The sequence below is a fragment of the Carassius gibelio genome, chromosome A22 (genome assembly GCF_023724105.1).
Source record: "Carassius gibelio isolate Cgi1373 ecotype wild population from Czech Republic chromosome A22, carGib1.2-hapl.c, whole genome shotgun sequence".
Classification (NCBI taxonomy): Eukaryota; Metazoa; Chordata; class Actinopteri; order Cypriniformes; family Cyprinidae; genus Carassius; species Carassius gibelio.
In genome coordinates, this window is record NC_068392.1 from 2,390,965 (window position 1) to 2,409,768 (window position 18,804).

An 18,804-nucleotide genomic window follows, 5' to 3' on the forward strand; every position below is an offset into this window, starting at 1 on the left:
TAGTTTGGTGGAGTAGACTCATTTAGACCAAAATAATCATTTGGTTTTAGCCAGGTTTCAGTCAAGCAGAGTAATTCAAAACTATTATCTGTGATCATTTCATTTACAATAACTGCTTTTGGTGTGAGTGATCTAATATTTATGAGCCCAAACTTTAAAAATTGTTTTTGTTCATTTACTTTACATTTTTCTGGTTTAATTACGATAAGGTTTTTTCTAGATCCTACATTATATTTACATTTTGATCTCACTATTCGGGGAACAGACACAGTCTTAATAGTTTTTACAGTGCAAGTACTTCTATCATTTAAGCGGGTGGAACAAAACTCATCATAATAGTTATATGAGAATTGTCTTACTAGTCACATGGAGCGAAGTGTCCTGGAGATGTTGTCAGAAAGCAGCTCTGCTCCGATTCTGCTGGGTGTAATCCATCAGCGCGAAACAGCCTAGGACGCTCCCAGAAAAGATTTCAGTTATTAAGAAATAGCAGTTTCTGTTCTTTACGCCATGACAACAACCATTCATTTAAAGCAAAAAGTCTACTGAACCTTTGAGTGTGCACTTTACCTTCGGCTAACGTAGCACGGACATGTTGGACGATGGAGTCTCCGATGATCACAGCGTTGCGTCCTGTCTCGCGGAGGGGAGCGAATCGGTTCCGGATGGAGATCTCGAAGGCAGGAGGGGAGAAGTCGTTGCCCGGGGCCCGGCTCGTGTCCTCCACTGTGGATGCACACAGGGTCTGTGGTGTCCCGGCATCGGAGTGAAGGACATCTGGGAAGATCGCGTCCTGGGTGCACCGGGCCTGTGCAGAGAAACACATGGAGTAGACGTGGTGGGACTGTTAGCAGCACGCTGTATACTTACCCCGGACTTGTGAGCGTCAGCCCAGGATGATTCCAGTGCGGCTTTCCGCTCTCTCAGCTGAGCCTGCCTCACCTCCAGGTCACGAATCTGCTTCCCCCCACCTGCAATCAAATGTAGACATTCATCCGCCATTAAAGCAAGTGACAGTGAGTACAGCAGTGGTAATGTGTGTGAATAGAGTATTAGCAATGTAAGCGCAGTTAGCTGAAACCACGCCGCTGATGCTAACGGGCTATAAGCTAATAGTGGACCCGGGAGATCAAAATAAAACTAGTGATAGCGAGGCGCTCTGATTGTTTTTGCTGTAGAATGAAATAGAGGATATATTCAAATGTTATATAAACGGAAACGATGGTGTATAAAATTGATTTTTAAGTTAAAAATAGTCGATAAAAAGAATATAGTGACGGAGCTCAAACACAGTGCAGACGCCAACAACAAACAGGAAGTGAGAACTGATGCAGATATACTTGTCTCATTTCATTTAAATGCAGCCTCAACTATGACTCGACTATGTAGCCGCACTGGGTAGTACATTAAAGTTAGCTCAGATGATATATAGGGAATTTTAATAATTAATCAGAAATATGATTAATATATATCTCACATGATGGTTACATTAAAATTATTGAAGATGAAAAATAAGTCAATTGTATATATCAATAACTCATTACAAGGCACTATAATTGACTCATTAATATGTCAATATTCCATTATTTACATCAATTATCGTGATATCTTTTACTGGGAATTAATGCAAATCGAACAGTGGTTTGTCCAGCAAACAGCCGTAAGATTAACTTATCAACTTTTAATAAAGTTATACCTTCTTATAATTTCAGGAAAAATGGTTTCTGGCCATGAAACTATTTTCCTATCCTTATAAAATTTAGGTTACTGAAAAGTAACAAATAAGCTTTGTAGCTTAATACAAATACAAGACATAACGGATACAGATGAGCGAGAGAAAGAAAGAGAGAGGATGATCGAGAGAGAATGAGAGAGAGAGGTGAGAGAATAGGCGAGATCACAGAATGATCGCTCAGTATGGCAAAGTCACAGACGGTAACCTTTTGACAGACAACAAGGAATCAGATCACCTTGAAAAGGGAGTAGAAAACCTTTAAGCAGCATTTAAATCTCTCTAGAAAATAATAATTGCATGTAGGTTTTTTTGTTGCGAAGGACGAGCGTGCGTGTGTGGTTTTTTTGGAGCTTGGCGTGTTCTCTCGTGTCTTCCGGGGAGAGCAGACTCACACATCGTTTCAAAGGTTCAACGAATGTGAAGTTACCAAAGAAATGAATTTAACCATCAGCATAGCTGTGACAGGCAATTTGGTTCTTTCTCATTATTTGACTTAGCATATACAGGCTAAACAAGAGCAGTGCGAGAATTGAGCCTTGTGGGACTCCACATTAGGGATGGGTTCCGAAACTGGCCCCGTGGCTAAATTATGAAAAACCGTAGTATCAGTAAGATCTGACGCTATCGGTTCTGCTTTCGGCACTGGAGGGGAAAATGTTTTTTATGTACTATGTATTTTTGCTTAATAATGTTATTGTGCACATTTTAACTAACCAAACATTTCTAATGTGCGATCATATTAAGATGTTTGTCTGTGAGATCTGCGAGATCTCTCATGCGCACCGTGGAGGCTGTCTGTCAGTCACACACACATACCACAATGAGTGCGGCGCACGCACACACTTAACAGTACGAAAACTCCCGCTTAATAATGAAGAGTGATGATGGCGAAGAGATTTGCTTAAAAATGTTATCGTGCACATTTTATCTTACCAAACATTTCTAATTTGCAATATTATTAAGACGTTTGTCTGTGAGATCTGCGAGATCTCTCATGCGCACCGCAGAGGCTGTCTGTCAGTCACACACACACAGCAAGAATTAGCGTGGCGCACGCACATATATAACAGTACAAAAACTCCCGCTTAATACAAAGAGTGATGATGGCAGAGAGAGCAAAACAATCCAAAGTGTGGTTATACTAGAGTTGATGCAGACAACGGTCGTTGTCATAAGTGCAACAACATTTTCACATGTAAGGGCGGAAACAATCTGTCAAAGCATCTTTCAAAAGTGCATTATGTGCAGACAGAGAAATGCAAAGTTTTCGACTGCCTAGCTAGCTTGTCTCTGGTTGTTGCCCCATCTACGTCAGGTATGTATGCTAAAATCATGTTGAATCAACGTTTTTCATTTCGTTTAAAATAAATGTAAAATCTCCCTGGTTTGCTAACCTTACGTAGAAATTTTGTTGATTTCTTTTGGGAGAAATGAGAGAATGAAATCAACATATTTTCTACTTGTTTTTAAAATTCCAAATAAAGAAAAATCTGTATGTAAATGTAAACATTTATTTGGCTAACTTAAATGCACAGCACTTCAAGTTAGTTTACAAAATAGCCAATGTCCACATTTTGCAACCTTTTTATTATACACACGACACAAAGTACCTATAAGAATACAGTTAAAGTACCGGACCGTTAAGCAGTATCGGTAAGAGTGGTAATACCATTAAAACCTTCACGATACCCATCCCTACTCCACATGTCATGGACGTCCACTTAGACTTATGCTCTCCTAGACTCACATAATAGCCTCTCCCTTCTAAGTATGGCCTGAACCATTTGAGTACCATCCCAGAAAGCCCGACCCAGTTTTCCAGTCTCTCTAGTAGTATGTTATGATCGAGAATGTCAAACGCAGCACTGAGATCTAGCAATACCAGCACCGATATATTGTCAGAGTCACAATTTAAGCGAATATCATTTATTATCTTAATGAGTGCTGTCTCTGTGCTGTGATGCGGTCTAAAACCAGATTGAAAATTGTCCAGGTATCCTTTTCAGTTTAAGTATTTGTTCAGCTGATTAAAAACTACATTTTCTATAATTTTGCCTATAAAAGGAAGATTAGATATTGGTCTAAAATTGCTCAAAATGGTGTTATCAAGATTGCCCTTTTTCAGGAGGAGCTTAACAACTGCAGTTTTTAGGGAGTTTGGAAACGTCCCAGAAAGAAGTGAGGCATTCACCACTTCTAAAAGATCTGCTTCTAAGCAGTTAAGCACACTTTTGAAAAAAGATGTGGGAAGAGTGTCAAGATAGCAGGTTGACGATTTTATGTCTTCCAGAATTTTGCTATTAATTGTTTCAAAAATAGACATTGTGGCCGAATCTGTCTGACCTCTGCATTACTTGAGGATGTGCTAATCACCTTCCTGATATTGATGATCTTCTCAGAAAAGAAAGAAGCAAACTCATTGCATTTTCTGTCTGAGAGCATTTCACTGGGAATCTGACTTGGGGGGTTTGTCAGTCTCTCAACAGTGGCAAAAAGAGTACGAGTGTTATTTAAGTTACTGTTTATAAGGTTTGAGAAGAAATTCTGTCTATCTGTGGCTAATTTCACATTAAAAGCATGAAGGCTGTCTTTATAGATGCTATAGTTAATTTCAAGTTTCGTCTTCCGCCACATCCTCTCGGCTTTTCTGCATTGTCTTTTCATAGTCTGAACTGCTGTTCTTCTCCAAACTGATTTCTGTCTGTTTGTTTTCCTACTGACAATTATTGGAGCAATATCATCAATAACATTCTTAACTTTTGAGTTGAAGGAATCAAGGAGAATATAAACAGAGTCTGCAGAAATGCTTGGTGTTAAAGATATAGCCTCCATAAATAGTACACTTTGTGTTCTCGTTAATGCATCTCCTTCCGACAGAGACAGATCTAGATTCCGTGGTAGCAGAGATCAATATATCAAAGAAAATACAGAAGTGATCAGATAGTGCTATGTCCTTAGTAACAATGGATGAAATGTTTAGATCGCTACTGATGATTAGATCCAGAGTGTGTCCACCTTTGTGTGTGGGTCCATGCACATGCTGAATCAGGTCAAAAGTGTTTAGAACCATTATCATTTCTTTTGTAGTTTTGTTTTCTGCATTATCTATGTGAATATTAAAATCCCCTGCAATTGCAAAACAGTCAAACTCTGAGGAAATCATTGATAACTAATAATTAATTTCTGTGACCTCTTCAACAAATGCTGGAGAGTATTTAGGAGGCCTGGAAATAATAATAAACAGAATGCATGGGGCACCTTTCAGCACAATCCCTAGATATTCAAAAGACAAATACAGACCAAATGACACTTGCTTGCATTGATATACATCTTTAAATAGAGCAGCTACACCTCCACCTCTCCTAACAGTTGCTGCTATTATTAAGATTTAAATTGTCGATGAAATTCATTTTATACTGCAAGATCTTTGTAGCCTTGTGTTCAGTCCAAGCATCCGTGAAAACATATTTGTTCCCCTTGCTGGGAGTGGTCCACTGATGAATGACTGAACTTTGAGTCTTTGAAGTGTTTCAAAGAGTTCACTGAAGTCCTTCTTAAGGAGTTCTGACTGCTCTTTCCAAATATCATTCTTTCCCACATCGATTGGCAGTCTTGTGCTTCATCAAAATGTTCTTAAGTTCCTTGTTCACATCAGAGACCGTTGCTTGAGGAAGGCAGCATGTTGTTGTAGTCCTGCTACTAATGTTTCTGATATCAGAGTCACCCACTATCAGAGTCCTGGGCTCGGCTGCGCTCTGAGCTGAATGCCACTGTCTGCCCATCCTTGAGCACCTGTTAGTAGTGGTGTTAGCTGCTGGCTGATCCGATCCATGTTTAGTCACATTTGGGGGTTCCTCACCCGCATTCATAAATGCTTGAAATCTGTTCTCAAGATGTATAGGGCAGTGGTTCCCAACCACGTTCCTGGAGGCCCCCCAACACTGCACATTTTGCATCTCTCCTTTGTCTGACAGGGTTAGGTCTCTAGTAATGAGATGATGATCTGAATCAGGTGTGTTTGATTAAGGTGACATGGAAAACATGAAGTGTTGGGGGGCCTCCAGGAACGTGGTTGGGAACCACTGGTATAGGGGGTGGTAGAATACCAGTATTAACAAGCCTTGTCATAGTCTAATCTGGGGTAGAGGAAGCTATGGCAGCAATATGAGAAACTTGTGATCTGATATTTTGTGTTCCTTTGGGTCTCGCTCCCTGTTTGTGCCATCGATTAGTGTGGCGATCAGTTTCGGCATGTTCCTCTACACTTGGTATAAACTGTTGAGATTCAGAAGATTCGTGGGATTCACTGGCTGTATGCTGAGGGGGTCCATGACTACGGTCTGCTGAGTGTTCCCTTTGTTTTGGAAGTCCAGAAAGTAACTTTGTTTCAAGAATCACAATCCTTTGTAGAAGTTTGCAGCAGTTCATGCAACAAGTAGATCCAACAGGAGGCATTTTCTCTCTCTTCTGTTTGAATGTAGGCAGTTGTTATCCCGTCTCAAGAATGTATTCTGTTAGCAGTGGGAGACAAAGTCTTCTTTTTGTAGAATTACTCCAGTCCCAATGTTTTTATTTTTAGCGTTTGAGCCAATAATCTGTTGTTTGAGCACTGTGCTGATCTGCTGAAGTAAAAATCTTTGAAAAATCAGAGAAAAGTACAGAAATAAGAAGTAAAGCGCAGAGCAGTAAGCTAGAACGTCCGAATGGTAGCAAAGCCCACTACATTTCCCACAAAGCATTGTCCCTTCATCACGGTAATTGCACACCTGTTAATTGCACTCAGCTGTCTTCACTTTCATCGTCATAATCCTGTCTATTTAAACCTGTTTGTTTTCTCTCTGTATCATGGAGTCCTTAATTTCCGTCACCCAGTTTCCTCGCGTTCCCTTGTGTTCCGAGTTTCTTGTTACTGTTTGTTTGTTTCTGGACTGATTTTTGGTTATGACCCCCTGCTTGCTTGGATTCTGAGTTTTGGATTACCCAATATACACACACTGTGTCAGGATCCTGCCCTGACAGCCCTGTCCATCTTGTCTCTGTTCCATGTTTCTTTGTTCTTTTTGTGTCTAAGCACATGGTTCTGTCTTTGTTCGTGTCTGCCACGTGCTCCCCTTGTCCCACCTCCTTGTTACCCCTGGTCACGCCCCCTTGTTTAGCCCTTGTCTGCTTGATTGCTTTCACCTGATCCTCATGTGTACTGTCCTATATATTGGGGTTTCTTTCCTTGTGTCTCTGCTGGTTCGTTTTTTTGGTGTTTACTGGTTTCTTGGGCCATAATTGATCCTTTTGATCTGACACACTGCTCTTGGATCTCTCGTCTCCTGTCTCCCGATCGTAACAGAAGGACTCCATCCAGATCAGATCCAGCAGTGTGGGAATTTGTGTCCATTCCCCAGGCAGCATGGAGGAGCGGAGGAGAAAATTCCTTAAATTAACCACCCTCCGTCAAAGGGGGAATGAGGTGGGTGGTGTGGCACAAGAGTTCTGGACTTTGGCAGTAGGATTGGGACATAATGATGCGGCCTTGAAAGACTTTTTCAACGTCTGTCTAGACAACCCTGTGCCGGAGAGTGAAATGAATGAGCTGGAGGTCTTTGATTTTTGGGGATTCATACTGTACCTGCAACATCAGTCTCAGTGGGATACCCCAGCCACACCTGTCTCTCCAGGTCGGATGACCGACTCTAGACCGGGGTCTACAGACAGGAGGACCGCCAGCCCAGCGCCACTGCACAAGGTGGTCGCCAGCCCAGCGCCATTGCGCAAAATGACCGCCAGCCCAGCGCCACTGTGCAAGGTGGCCGCCGGTCCAGCACCACTGCACAAGATGGCTGTCGGCCCAGAGCCATTGCACAAGATGGCCACCGGCCCAGCGCCTCTGCACAAGATGACAGCCACAGGTGACCCTCCAGAGCCGAGTCAGATTCCCGTTGGTTCCCTGGTGGGCTCCTGTCCTGACCGCACAGCTGTGGTGGTCTTCGGCACCACCCCTGGTGGGCTTCAGTCTCGACCGCATGGATGTGGTGGTCTTCTGTGCCGCCCTGGTGGGCTTCAGTCTCGACCGCATGGATGTGGTGGTCTTCTGTGCCGCCCTGGTGGGCTTCAGTCTTGACCGCATGGCTGTGGTGGTCTTCTGTGCCGCCCTGGTGGGCTTCAGTCTTGACCGCATGGCTGTGGTGGTTAGGGGTGGGCGATATCGAGATATTTTTTAAACACAATATGGATTTTGACATATCGTATTTATCGATATATTGTTTATATTTAATCCTGATTCCGCCACTTTGCTTGTTTGTCTTCTCTGTGCTGTGCTCGCCCCCCGCCTCCTTGATTTTGTTCCCCCTCCCCTCGCGTGTTGTCTCATAAACATGGCGGTGTCTGCAACCAACCCTGAGGCTGCAGAACTAGTATTAAAAAAAATAAAACTAGCTCCACTATATGGAGATACATTGGTTTTAAGGCGTCGGACAAACAGCAGGCAGATGTCTACTGTAGGGCCCTATGATTTCCGCGGATCCAGTCATAAAAACGGAATTTACAGTTTAACGTAGAATGTCACGGCATTTGTCAAATTTTTTATTAATTATCAAAAGTAGGTCATCGCACTCACATCAAATCACGAATGTTCTGCGTGTCTCTTAATGAATGGAGCAGAAGCTCATCTTCGTTTTATTACACACCCAGAAGTGTGCATGACGCTCCGGTGATTTCAGCTTCTGTCCTCTCACTAAATAAAGATGTGAACACATGAACAACATCTCCAGAACTCCACTGAGAGTCACTTCATGAGCATCTGGCCATTTGATTTAAGTAAAACTAGCGTCATATCACATCATAGACTGTAGTATCACATGCACAGAACTGTAAAGGTAAACCCGTCAAAAAAAAAAGTATTTGCCAGAAATCTATTACTAGCCTATTGCTCAGCAGAATGTAGAAAGCCTACTACCATTAAAATGAAACGAATATAATTTAAGGAATAATCACACAACCTTTTTTTCCATGTATTATTTTTAATAGTAAATCGCCTTTGTTTACCAAAAAATAAAGTTTGTCTAATTTTCAATAATTAAAAGATAAATTAAATGAATATTTTATGTCTTCATTTGATAACCAGAAAAACGTGAATACACAGAATTTCACAAACAATTTAAATCCAGCCATGCTGGAGCTTTGGGTTTTAGCCGAGGAAATGCATTGTTTTAGATTCAACGAGCCATGATTCATTAATTCAGATCCATTGAATGAATGCACTGCCCATACGTTACAACTATACTGTATTTACTGTAAAATGAAACCAGAGCACTGTGGTAATACTGGTGAAGTGTTTGGCTTGTTGATAGAACTGTTGTTTTGTACTCTGTCATGTATTATAAGGTAATAAACAGGTAAAGTATTAGTTTTCATGTGCTTGATATTTATGTTGTGAAAAGCTGTATAATAAGTTAAATGACTATCATCTCTTAATTGTCCATTTTATTCAAAGTTGTATGCTAGGAACTGTTTTTGTTCATGGAAACTTTTCGTTTAATGAACTAATAAAATAAAATAAAAGTCATATCAGTATTTTATATCTTTTTATTTACTTATGCAGCATGTAGAGATGTGATAAGCAGGATGGTGTTCATCCAGTCAATTATCAAAAAAAAAAAAACCCAGACAGCGTGTTCAGGAGAGTCTTGTACATTAGTACATTATGCCTAACTTATAATACATTTAGAAACATCAAAGGATTATCTTGTACATTAAAAATTAATAAAGAATGGTATTATCTCCTGCTCTTTCAGGTGTTCAGAAGTATCAGAGAGTGTATGGATGTGTTTGGGATGATGAGACTGGAGACAGACGTGGGTTTGATGAGTACAGTAATGATGGAAAGGATTTCATCACACTGGACCTGAAGGAGAACAGATACACTGCATCTTCATCACAGGCAGGTGCCACAGTGATGAAGTGGAACTACGAAAGAGAACGGCTTGATTTTCTGAAACGATACTACAGATATGAGTGTTTTTACTTTCTGAAAGAGCTCCTACATTTCTCTAAAGCTTCTTTTGAGAAAACAGGTACAGTACCAGCGTCAACAGAACAGATTTTGTCTGAGCCAACCCAAAAGATTCTGACAGAGGATGCAACCAACAGTAACAGTAAGTTGAAACCTGGTTCATTTTATCTCCATGTATGGTACATTTGGCTTATTTTAGGGGCCAAAAACCTGAAAATGCCTTTGCTTTTTTTCTGTAATTGTTTTTAGTTTTTTTGCCCTATTATTAATTTCATATTGTGTATATGTTTCTCTGTTTGTTCTAGGATCTGCATCAGATGCTTCATACATCATGCTTATATTTGTTATTTTCATCCTAGTTATTTTAATAATGATTTCACTTTGGAACAACTGGAATCACATCAGACGTTGTAAGTATTAATGAGCTGTTATGAGATATAATTCCCATCATAAGTACAAATGTTTTCACATGTGTTTCTGCATGTGGTGGTACAATGAAGTAGAGCGCAGTGAATTTGAACCTGATGCATTTTTATTAGTTACATCTGGCTTTTTTATTTTTTATTATTCTAAAATGAACTATAAGAATTCTGTTGGTGGTGTGTTAAATTATATGTGAATCCCTTGATAATATTCTTTAAAGTTTATTACAGCTTTTTATACTTCTGTTTATCTCTCGTCACAGACTTCAGTAAGGTCAGATGTTTAAAAAAAAGAGAATAATTCCACTCCCAAAGGTACATCTAGTACTGAAGACTGTAGTCAAAGTGAGCAGTCCCTCATCGAATCTTCAGAACCATTAGCTTCATCACCAGAGGAAGGATCTTCATCACTACCCAACATCTGACACATTTTGAAAATTACAAGAAACATCAAAATACTTTTGAAGATTTTCAATGAACATTCATCTCTATATTTTACCTTTTCTTCCATCTGTCATCTTGAGATTTTTAGCATTTCTTTTAGAATGAATTACTTAGCTGCTTTTCCACCGTTGGGTCAATCCATTGTCTTCAGTGAACTGTTCATTTCTGATCTAGCTCAGCTGGTATGGATATGGTTTATTTTTTGGGCAGTTGGGAGTTCAGTGCCTTGCTCAAGGGCACCTAAGTTGTGGTATTGGTAATTATGTGTGTTAGTACTTTATATGTGCCTTATTTTCTTTTCTTTTCTTTGTTCTGGACTCATTGATCAGTTTAAGTTTGGTCTGGTGTTTTCTCATTGGATAGTACTTGTTGAGCTTGTGGTAAACAGAACAGAACAGAAAAAAAAAAAAAAAAATGATGACGACGTGACATTCACAACAGTGTTCCCATCAACATGTATTTACATTTAATTTTTTTTTTCATCCTGTTTGTTTCATTATTTGTCTTTCTTGCCTTATTTTGTGCTATATTAAATAATACATCCATATGTTCTTTTTTTCTGAGTGAGTTTGGTCTCTATCATTGTCTGTAAAAAATAATAGTTTTAAGAGATCATCTAATAGAGATTGAATAAATATGTTACTTGGATTATGCTACACAGATTTTAAGTCATACATTTGACAGCTATGGGAATTTCTGTCCAGTTAGGAAGCAGAATGGATTTTGAATCAGTTTTACCTGTTCTATTTTAAATGACAAGTGACAACAGGTGCACGGGAGAGGCTACAGAAAGACAAGAATGGTTTTGCAGGTGGAGGCCATAAACAATACATTTCTACTTATAATTCTGGACTGGTGTTGGACAAAATTCTGTCAGAAACAGACTTCATGAGGGTGGCCCAAGAGCCTGATGTCCTTCAAAGATGAGAGCAGGTTCACACTGAGCACATGTGACAGACGTGAAAGAGTCTGATGATGCTGTGGTGAACTTCATGCAAGTTGCATTTAGCTTGTAATTTCCATTTTTACTATGATTTCTGCAGAGATTTTGAATCCTACTCTCATATTGTTGATGATTTTGGCTTTCATTGACCATTGTCACATCTCAATGAATTGTATATATTTAGACATTTGACTATTTCATTTATTGAGATTCAGTGTGTGATTTAAATGTTGCCTTCTGTGCAGTGCATTTAATTTATATAATTTTAAGTATAATATTCGTAGTTATTGGAGGCGTATAGTCAAATTAATCGTGAACCATACATCTCTATCTATATTCATATCTAAACGTGTGTGTGTGTGTTTGTGGGCATATTTTTGTGACATATCAGGACACAACTCTGTATAATGACATGGGTATGACACAGGTATTACCTTGATAAGCCATGTCCCCATTTTTCAAAACGCTTATAAATCATACAGAATTCGTTTTTTTGAGAAAGTAAAAATGCACAAAGTTTCCTGTGAGGGTTAGGGTTAGGTGTAGGGTTGGTGAAGGGCCATAGAATATACAGTTTCTACAGTATAAAAACCATTACACCTATGGGATGAACACACTTTACACAAAAACAAACTTGTGTGTGTGTGTGTTTGTAAATCTTGAGACACACACACACACACACACACACAATGTAAATATGACTAATACAGGTGCTTCTCAATAAATTTGAATGTCGAGGAAAAGTTCATTTATTTCAGTAATTCAACTCAAATTGTGGAACAGACTGAAGTAATTTAAGTCTTTGGTTCTTTTAATTGTGATTATATTGACTCACATTTAACAAAAACTCACCAATTCACTGTCTCAACAAATTAGAATACTTAATAAAACCAATTAAAAAAACATTTAGTGAATTGTTGGCCTTCTGGAAAGTATGTTCATTTACTGTACATGTACTCAATACTTGGTAGAGGTTCCTTTTGTTTTAATTACTGCCTCAGTTCGGCGTGGCATGGAGGTGATTACTTTGTGGCACTGCTGAGGTGGTCTGGAGGCCCAGGTTTCTTTGACAGTGGCCTTCAGCTCATCTGCATTGTTTGGTCTCTTGTTTCTCATCTTCCTCTTGACAATAGCCCATAGATTCTCTCTGGGGTTCAGGTCTGGTGAGTTTGCTGGCTAGTCAAGCACACCAACACCATGGTCATTTAACCAACTTTTGGTGCTTTTGGCAGTGTGGCCAGGTGCTAAATCCTAGTGGAAAATGAAATCAGCATCTTCAAAAATCTGGTCAGCAGAAGGAAGCATGAAGTGCTCCACTATTCCACTATTCTCTATTCTTGTTAAACGGGTGCAGTGACTTTTCAAAAAACACAATGGACCAACGCCAGCAGTTGACATTGCACCCCAAATCATCACAGACTGTGGAAACTTAACACTGGACTTCAAGCAACTTGGGCTATGAGCTTCTCCACCCTTCCTCCGGACTCTAGGACTCTGGTTTCCAAATGAAATACAAAAATTGCTCTCATCTGAAAAGAGGACTTTGGACCACTGGGCAACATTCCAGGTTCTTCTTCTTCAAGACATCTCTGGCATGGTCTGGGATTCAGCAAATTCCTTGACACATCTGTGTGTGGTGTCTCTTGATGCCTTGACCCCAGCCTCAGTCCATTCCTTGTGAAGTTCTCGCAAATTCTTGAATCAATTTTGCTTGACAATCCTCTGGTTCTCTCGGTTGGTAGTGCATCTTTTTATTTCCCACTTTTTCCTTCCATACAACGTTAACATGCTTAGATACAGCACTCTTTGAACAGCCAGCTTATTGGCAATGAATTTTTGTGACTTACAATGTGACTTTAATGACTTACACTCCTTGTGAAGGGTGTCAATGATTGTCAGAGACCATTTTGAAGGCTCGGGAAACCTTTGCAGGTGTTTTGAGTTGATTAGTATGTCATCATATTCAAATTAGTTGAGATCCTGAATTGGTTGGTTCTTGTTAAATGTGAGCCAAAATCATACAGAATTAAACGAACCAAAGACTTAGACTACTTCAGTCTGTGTGCACTGAATTTATTTAATATATTAGTTTCTAATATATTATAATATATTCTATTATTTAATATATTAAATAAATTAACTTTTCCTTGACATTCTAATTTATTGAGAAGCACCTGTATATATAATTATAATAATTTAATAAAAAATATTTTTTAAATGTCATATTGTAAATATATAGAATATAGATTACAATATAGACATATTTATAAATAACCATATCATTAATTCATACAAATACAATCATACAAATTACATATAAATATTTTTCATAAAGTAAAAAGATAATGTAAATGATATAAATTTAAATAATTTAATTTAAAAAATAGAAGTGCATTATATGTAAATACAATATTTAAAAAACGTTAATCATATAATGTAAACTATGACTATTTAATTAAAATATAAATATATTTGTGTTATTATATTAGAATTTCATAACTAAATATAATAAAGCAATAAATAATTTGTAAAATAAATATTTTTAATGTAAATAATAATAATAATACAATAATTTATTCACACAATTTAAATCAAAATATATTTATTATGGTAACAGGGCTGATGAGTCGTGAGATGTGCAGATCGATGTGCAAGTTTTTAGATAGAGATGTGGTCATAACAGTCATAGTTCAAACACTGGCAAACAGGTATATAGGGGGCAAGACACAATAATAATCCTAGAGCAAGCATGGGTCTTTGATGAGCTAACAATTTCCAGAGGGCTAAGCAAAAGGGGTAATCCAGTAACCAGAGCAAAAGGGTCAAAACACAATTAACAGTGCAAGGCAAGATAAGGACTATAATATGAAAACTATAAACTGAAACAAGACGATGAAAACTAGAAACAAAGACAAGACTATGAAAACAAGAAACTGAAAAAATTCTGAAAACTAGAACCAAAGACAAGACTATGAAAACAAGAAACTGAAACAAGACTATAAAAACTAGAAACTAAGACAAGATTAAGAGAGCTAACACGGAAAGGCTTTTGTATGCAGCTATCGCTAGGAGAAGGATATACGCAGAATAATGCTCGGCTGTATGTGAGATGAAGTCTGATGCTTATAAAGCATGTCTGATGATTTTGCTCTGGGTGTGTAAATAGTGGCAGCTGTGTGTGAGTTTTCAGGTGAATGTGATTGCTGCAGTTGAGCATGGGAAATGTAGTCCAGGATGTTCTTTGTAGTGTGAGAGTCTGTGTTGTGGATGATGACCTCTGGTGGTGAATTAACTGAAGTTCAGTGACCAGATCATGACATAGTCCACCAGGGCTGAGCACCTAGTTCTGTTTCTCTGGCCCGGCATTATTGCCATCGTGTTGACACCCAGCCAGTTTCAGAACAAGGGGGGTGAGTTAAAGTACATGGACGTCAGGCTAGTTACATTCCAGGTGGCACCATGAAATTGGTCACTGCAACCTGCTCTGTACAGTACTCAAAAGGCACAGTGCTGTTTGAACCAGTATATTCAGGCTGGTTTGCTTGTGTCTCCTGCTCTGGTGAGAGTAAATTATGGTACCGTCTATGTGCCCGTAGTTAATGTAGGCACAGCAGATGTGGTACTCTATGCAGGCACTGTTGTGGGTACTGCAAACCATGTCTATATGGTCAGCTTACCCCTAGAGGTAACGGAGGTTTCATCGTCTACTGCCTGGGTGAGAGCACAGATCACACAGGCTACTATCACAGAACAGGAAAAGATAGGGTCAATTGATTTCTCTGTGTTAACTACGGAAGAACAGTCTAAGGTGCAGGCATTGTCGGAGAAGTATTCGTCTGTGTTTTCCATGTATGATGGGGATTTGGGATGCACTTTTGCCATGGCATTCCTCTATTGGATGGTCCTGGTGTGTCAGCATTATAGGCGAATTCCTCCCTCGGAGAATGAGGCAGTGAAGGCACACATCAATCAGTTGTTGGAGACACAGGTGATTAAAGAAAGCTGTAGTCCTTATGCCTCATCTTTCATCCTGGTCAAGAAGAAGGATGGTACTCTGCGCTTGTGTGTAGACCACCATTGTTTAAATGATAAGACCAGGTGGGATGCATTCCCTATACCTTGAATAGAGGGCAAATTTGAATCGCTTGCAGGGTCCTGTTGGTTTTCCACTATGGACCTGGCCAGTGGGTACAATCAGGTCCCTGTTGAGGATGCTGACAAGCCGAAGACTGCTTTCTGTACACCATTTGGCTTATTCAAATGGAATATGATCCCATTCGGGTTGTGCAATGCTCCTAGCACATTTCAACACCTAATGGATAGTTGTTTGGTGACCAACAGTGTCCGTACTTGCTTTTGTATTTAGATGACATTGTTGTGTTTTCCTCCTCTAATAGGCAAAATCTTGATCGTATGGAGGTTGTGTTAAAATGGGCATTTGGCATGTGATATCCTCAGAGGGAGTCTCGACAGACACGGAGAAGATCAAGGCAGTTGCGCAATGGCGTTGTCCAACTAGTGTTGCAGAGTTGCGCTCATTTTGGGGGTTTGCAAGCTACTACCGCTGCTTTGTGAAGGGGTTTTCCAGGTTGGAGGCCCCTCTGCATAGGTTGATGGCAGAGTTGGCAGCCCAAGTAGCTTTGAGGGCTTAAATTGAAAGTGAAAGTGACGTGACATTCAGTCAAGTATGGTGACCCATACTCAGAATTCGTGCTCTGCATTTAACCCTTCCAAAGTGCAAACACACAGCAGTGAACACACACAAACTGGAGCAGTGGGCAGCCATTTTATGCTGAGGCACCAGGGGAGCAGTTAGGGCTTCGGTGCCTTGCTCAAGGGCACCTAAGTCATGGTATTGCCAGCCCGAGACTCAAACCCACAACCCTAGGGTTAGGAGTCAAACTCTCCAACCACTAGGCCACAACTTCCCCACCCTTTAAGAGTAAACTCACCACTGCCCCAGTGCTGGGTTATGCTGACTTTTCACTACCCTTTATTGTGGAGGTGGATGCCAGCAATAGCAGGCTAATGGTAGTCCTTTCACAGGAACAGCAAGGTGAGGTACCATAGCATATGGTAGCTGTAGCGTTAAGCCCACTGAGCATAATATATCTACTTACAGTTCAGTGAAACTGGAATTTTTGGCACTCAAGTGTGCTATGACCGAAAAGTTCAGCGAGTACCTCCTGGGGCATAAGTGTGTGGTGTTTACCAACAATAACCCTCTTAGCTATTTGATGTCAGTGAAAGTTAGGTGCCATGGAACAGCATTGGGCTGCTCAGTTTGCAGCTTTCGATTTTGAGCTCAAATATAGGTCAGGAAGGAGCAACTAGAATGCCGATGCCTTATCACCCCAACACTCTCAGGTTCCAGGAGAGGTGCTGGATTTGTGTTTGGGCACAATGATTTAAAGCGTGCCGCCCAAAGCGAATGGGTGGCACATGTAAACCAAATGACTCTGTTTCCCTGTCAATCTAGTAGTGATATGAGTGCTCAACAGAAGGCCGACCCAACCATCCAGGAGCTGTTGGTGTTTTGGAGGAAAGTGGCTGTGGTTCTGCTTCGGCAGTGGAATCGCCTTGTGGAGATCAAGGGAGTGCTCTACCATCGGGTATTTCATCCAGACGGTGGTGAGAAGGTCCTCCAAGTATTGTTGCTGGTGGCAATGAAGCAGTAGGTATTCATCTTCATCAACAGCATGGGCAGCAGGGGTTGGAAAGCACAGGATAGCTGGTGTGTCAATGCTGTTACTGGCCTGGGATGTCACAAGACATTGCTTGTCGGAGTTAGGAGTGTGAGTGGTGCAAGTGTGCTACGGATACTCAGCACACCCCTGGTAGTTTTATGGGCATTTATTGGTCGCACGACCTAATGAGATTTCGGTGGTGGATTTTATGGTGTTAGAGTACTCCTGCTCTGGTCTTGAGAATTTGTTGGTTATGACTGACATTTTTACAAAATATACCCTGGCTGTGCCCAATAGGGACGAGTGAGCTTAGACCATGGCCCAAGTCATAGTGGTAGAATGGTTTTGTAAATTTGCCATTCCTGGCCACATCCATTCAAGGATCAAGGATTCAACTTCGAGTCAGCCCTCATTAAGCAACGTTGATGCTTGTATGGAGTGAAGAAATTGCATATTACCCCATACCATCCATTGGGAAATAGTCAGTGTGAACAATTTGTTGCGCACACTGCCTGTATCACAAAAAGGGAATTGGCCAGCTTGTCTACCTTATGTACTTTTTGCATACAACACTACCCCTCATCTCCGTATGTTTTAATGTTCGGGCAGGAGCCTAGACTTCCAGTCGACTTCTTGGTGGATAGAATTCAAGCCCCGTTGCCAGGTAGTATGCACAGGTGGATGTCGGAGCATCAGGATACAAGTCACTTTCAAGGAGACTCGTGAATGATTGGGGGTGACAGCGTACCGCCGCAAGGCCCGACATGATGAGCAAATACGGGATGCACCACTGGAACTGGCAGCCATATCACCCTGGAGCCAAAGACCGGTTGCCCACTGAAGCTAATCAGGGCTGAGCCTGGTCAGTACCTGGATGGGAGACTTCATGGGAAAACTAGGTCCCTGTGGATCCAAGACCTGTGGAGCTCGGTGGTACGGCTGGTCAGCATTCAAATGTTCACCATCTTCCATGACCAGTGGGTGTAGGTGGCACAGTGTGTAGTACTGCTGTGGTTTGGTTCCAGCCTTGGAACTGAGAGTGCTAAGGCAGGTATGGTTAGAAGCTTTACCGCTGGGGCAATGATACAAAAGCCGGGGATGGACTGTGACAGAATTAGTTAAGTGACTGACAGTGGTGGTGTCCTATCAGGGAAGAATATGGGCTATTTAATGCTGGTTGGCTGTACCCTGAGATGTATCACGTCTCGTCCTCCCCCTCTTGCGTGTCATCTACTAGCGCCTCAGGTATGTGCTGGTAGCGGTTGGATTAAATTGTGTGTTTGGAACACTACTGATGTGTTATAATCTCAAATTGTAGTGTTCTCATCAGTACTTTTCCAACAGTGCATTTTATCAGCTCAGAGTAGGGGTCTGCTCAACCTTCAGGTATGTAAACTGTCTCTGTATTGAGTGATGGGTTATGATGGCAAGCGGTATAGTGGGTCGCTATGTCACTGTTAATGTGTTGCTTCATGTACCCCAATTAAGTGGTGGTTTTGATGATTGCTGTAAACGGTAGCCTGTGGGAATTATATGTGGGGTGATATCATCTTTTGGTAAATGTTATATAC

At 40.6% G+C, this 18,804-nt stretch overlaps 1 protein-coding gene across 1 annotated transcript in view; it reads left to right on the plus strand.

The window, feature by feature from the left end:
- Positions 1–11,133, plus strand: part of LOC127942427 (uncharacterized) — a 29,407-nt gene extending 18,274 nt beyond the window's left edge. Inside the window, exons 6-8 of the mRNA XM_052538126.1 lie at positions 9,520–9,879; positions 10,043–10,147; positions 10,423–11,133. The gene's annotated coding sequence lies outside the window, so the exon portion shown is untranslated. The remainder of the gene's footprint in view (positions 1–9,519; positions 9,880–10,042; positions 10,148–10,422) is intronic.
- The last annotated feature ends 7,671 nt before the right edge of the window (positions 11,134–18,804 follow it).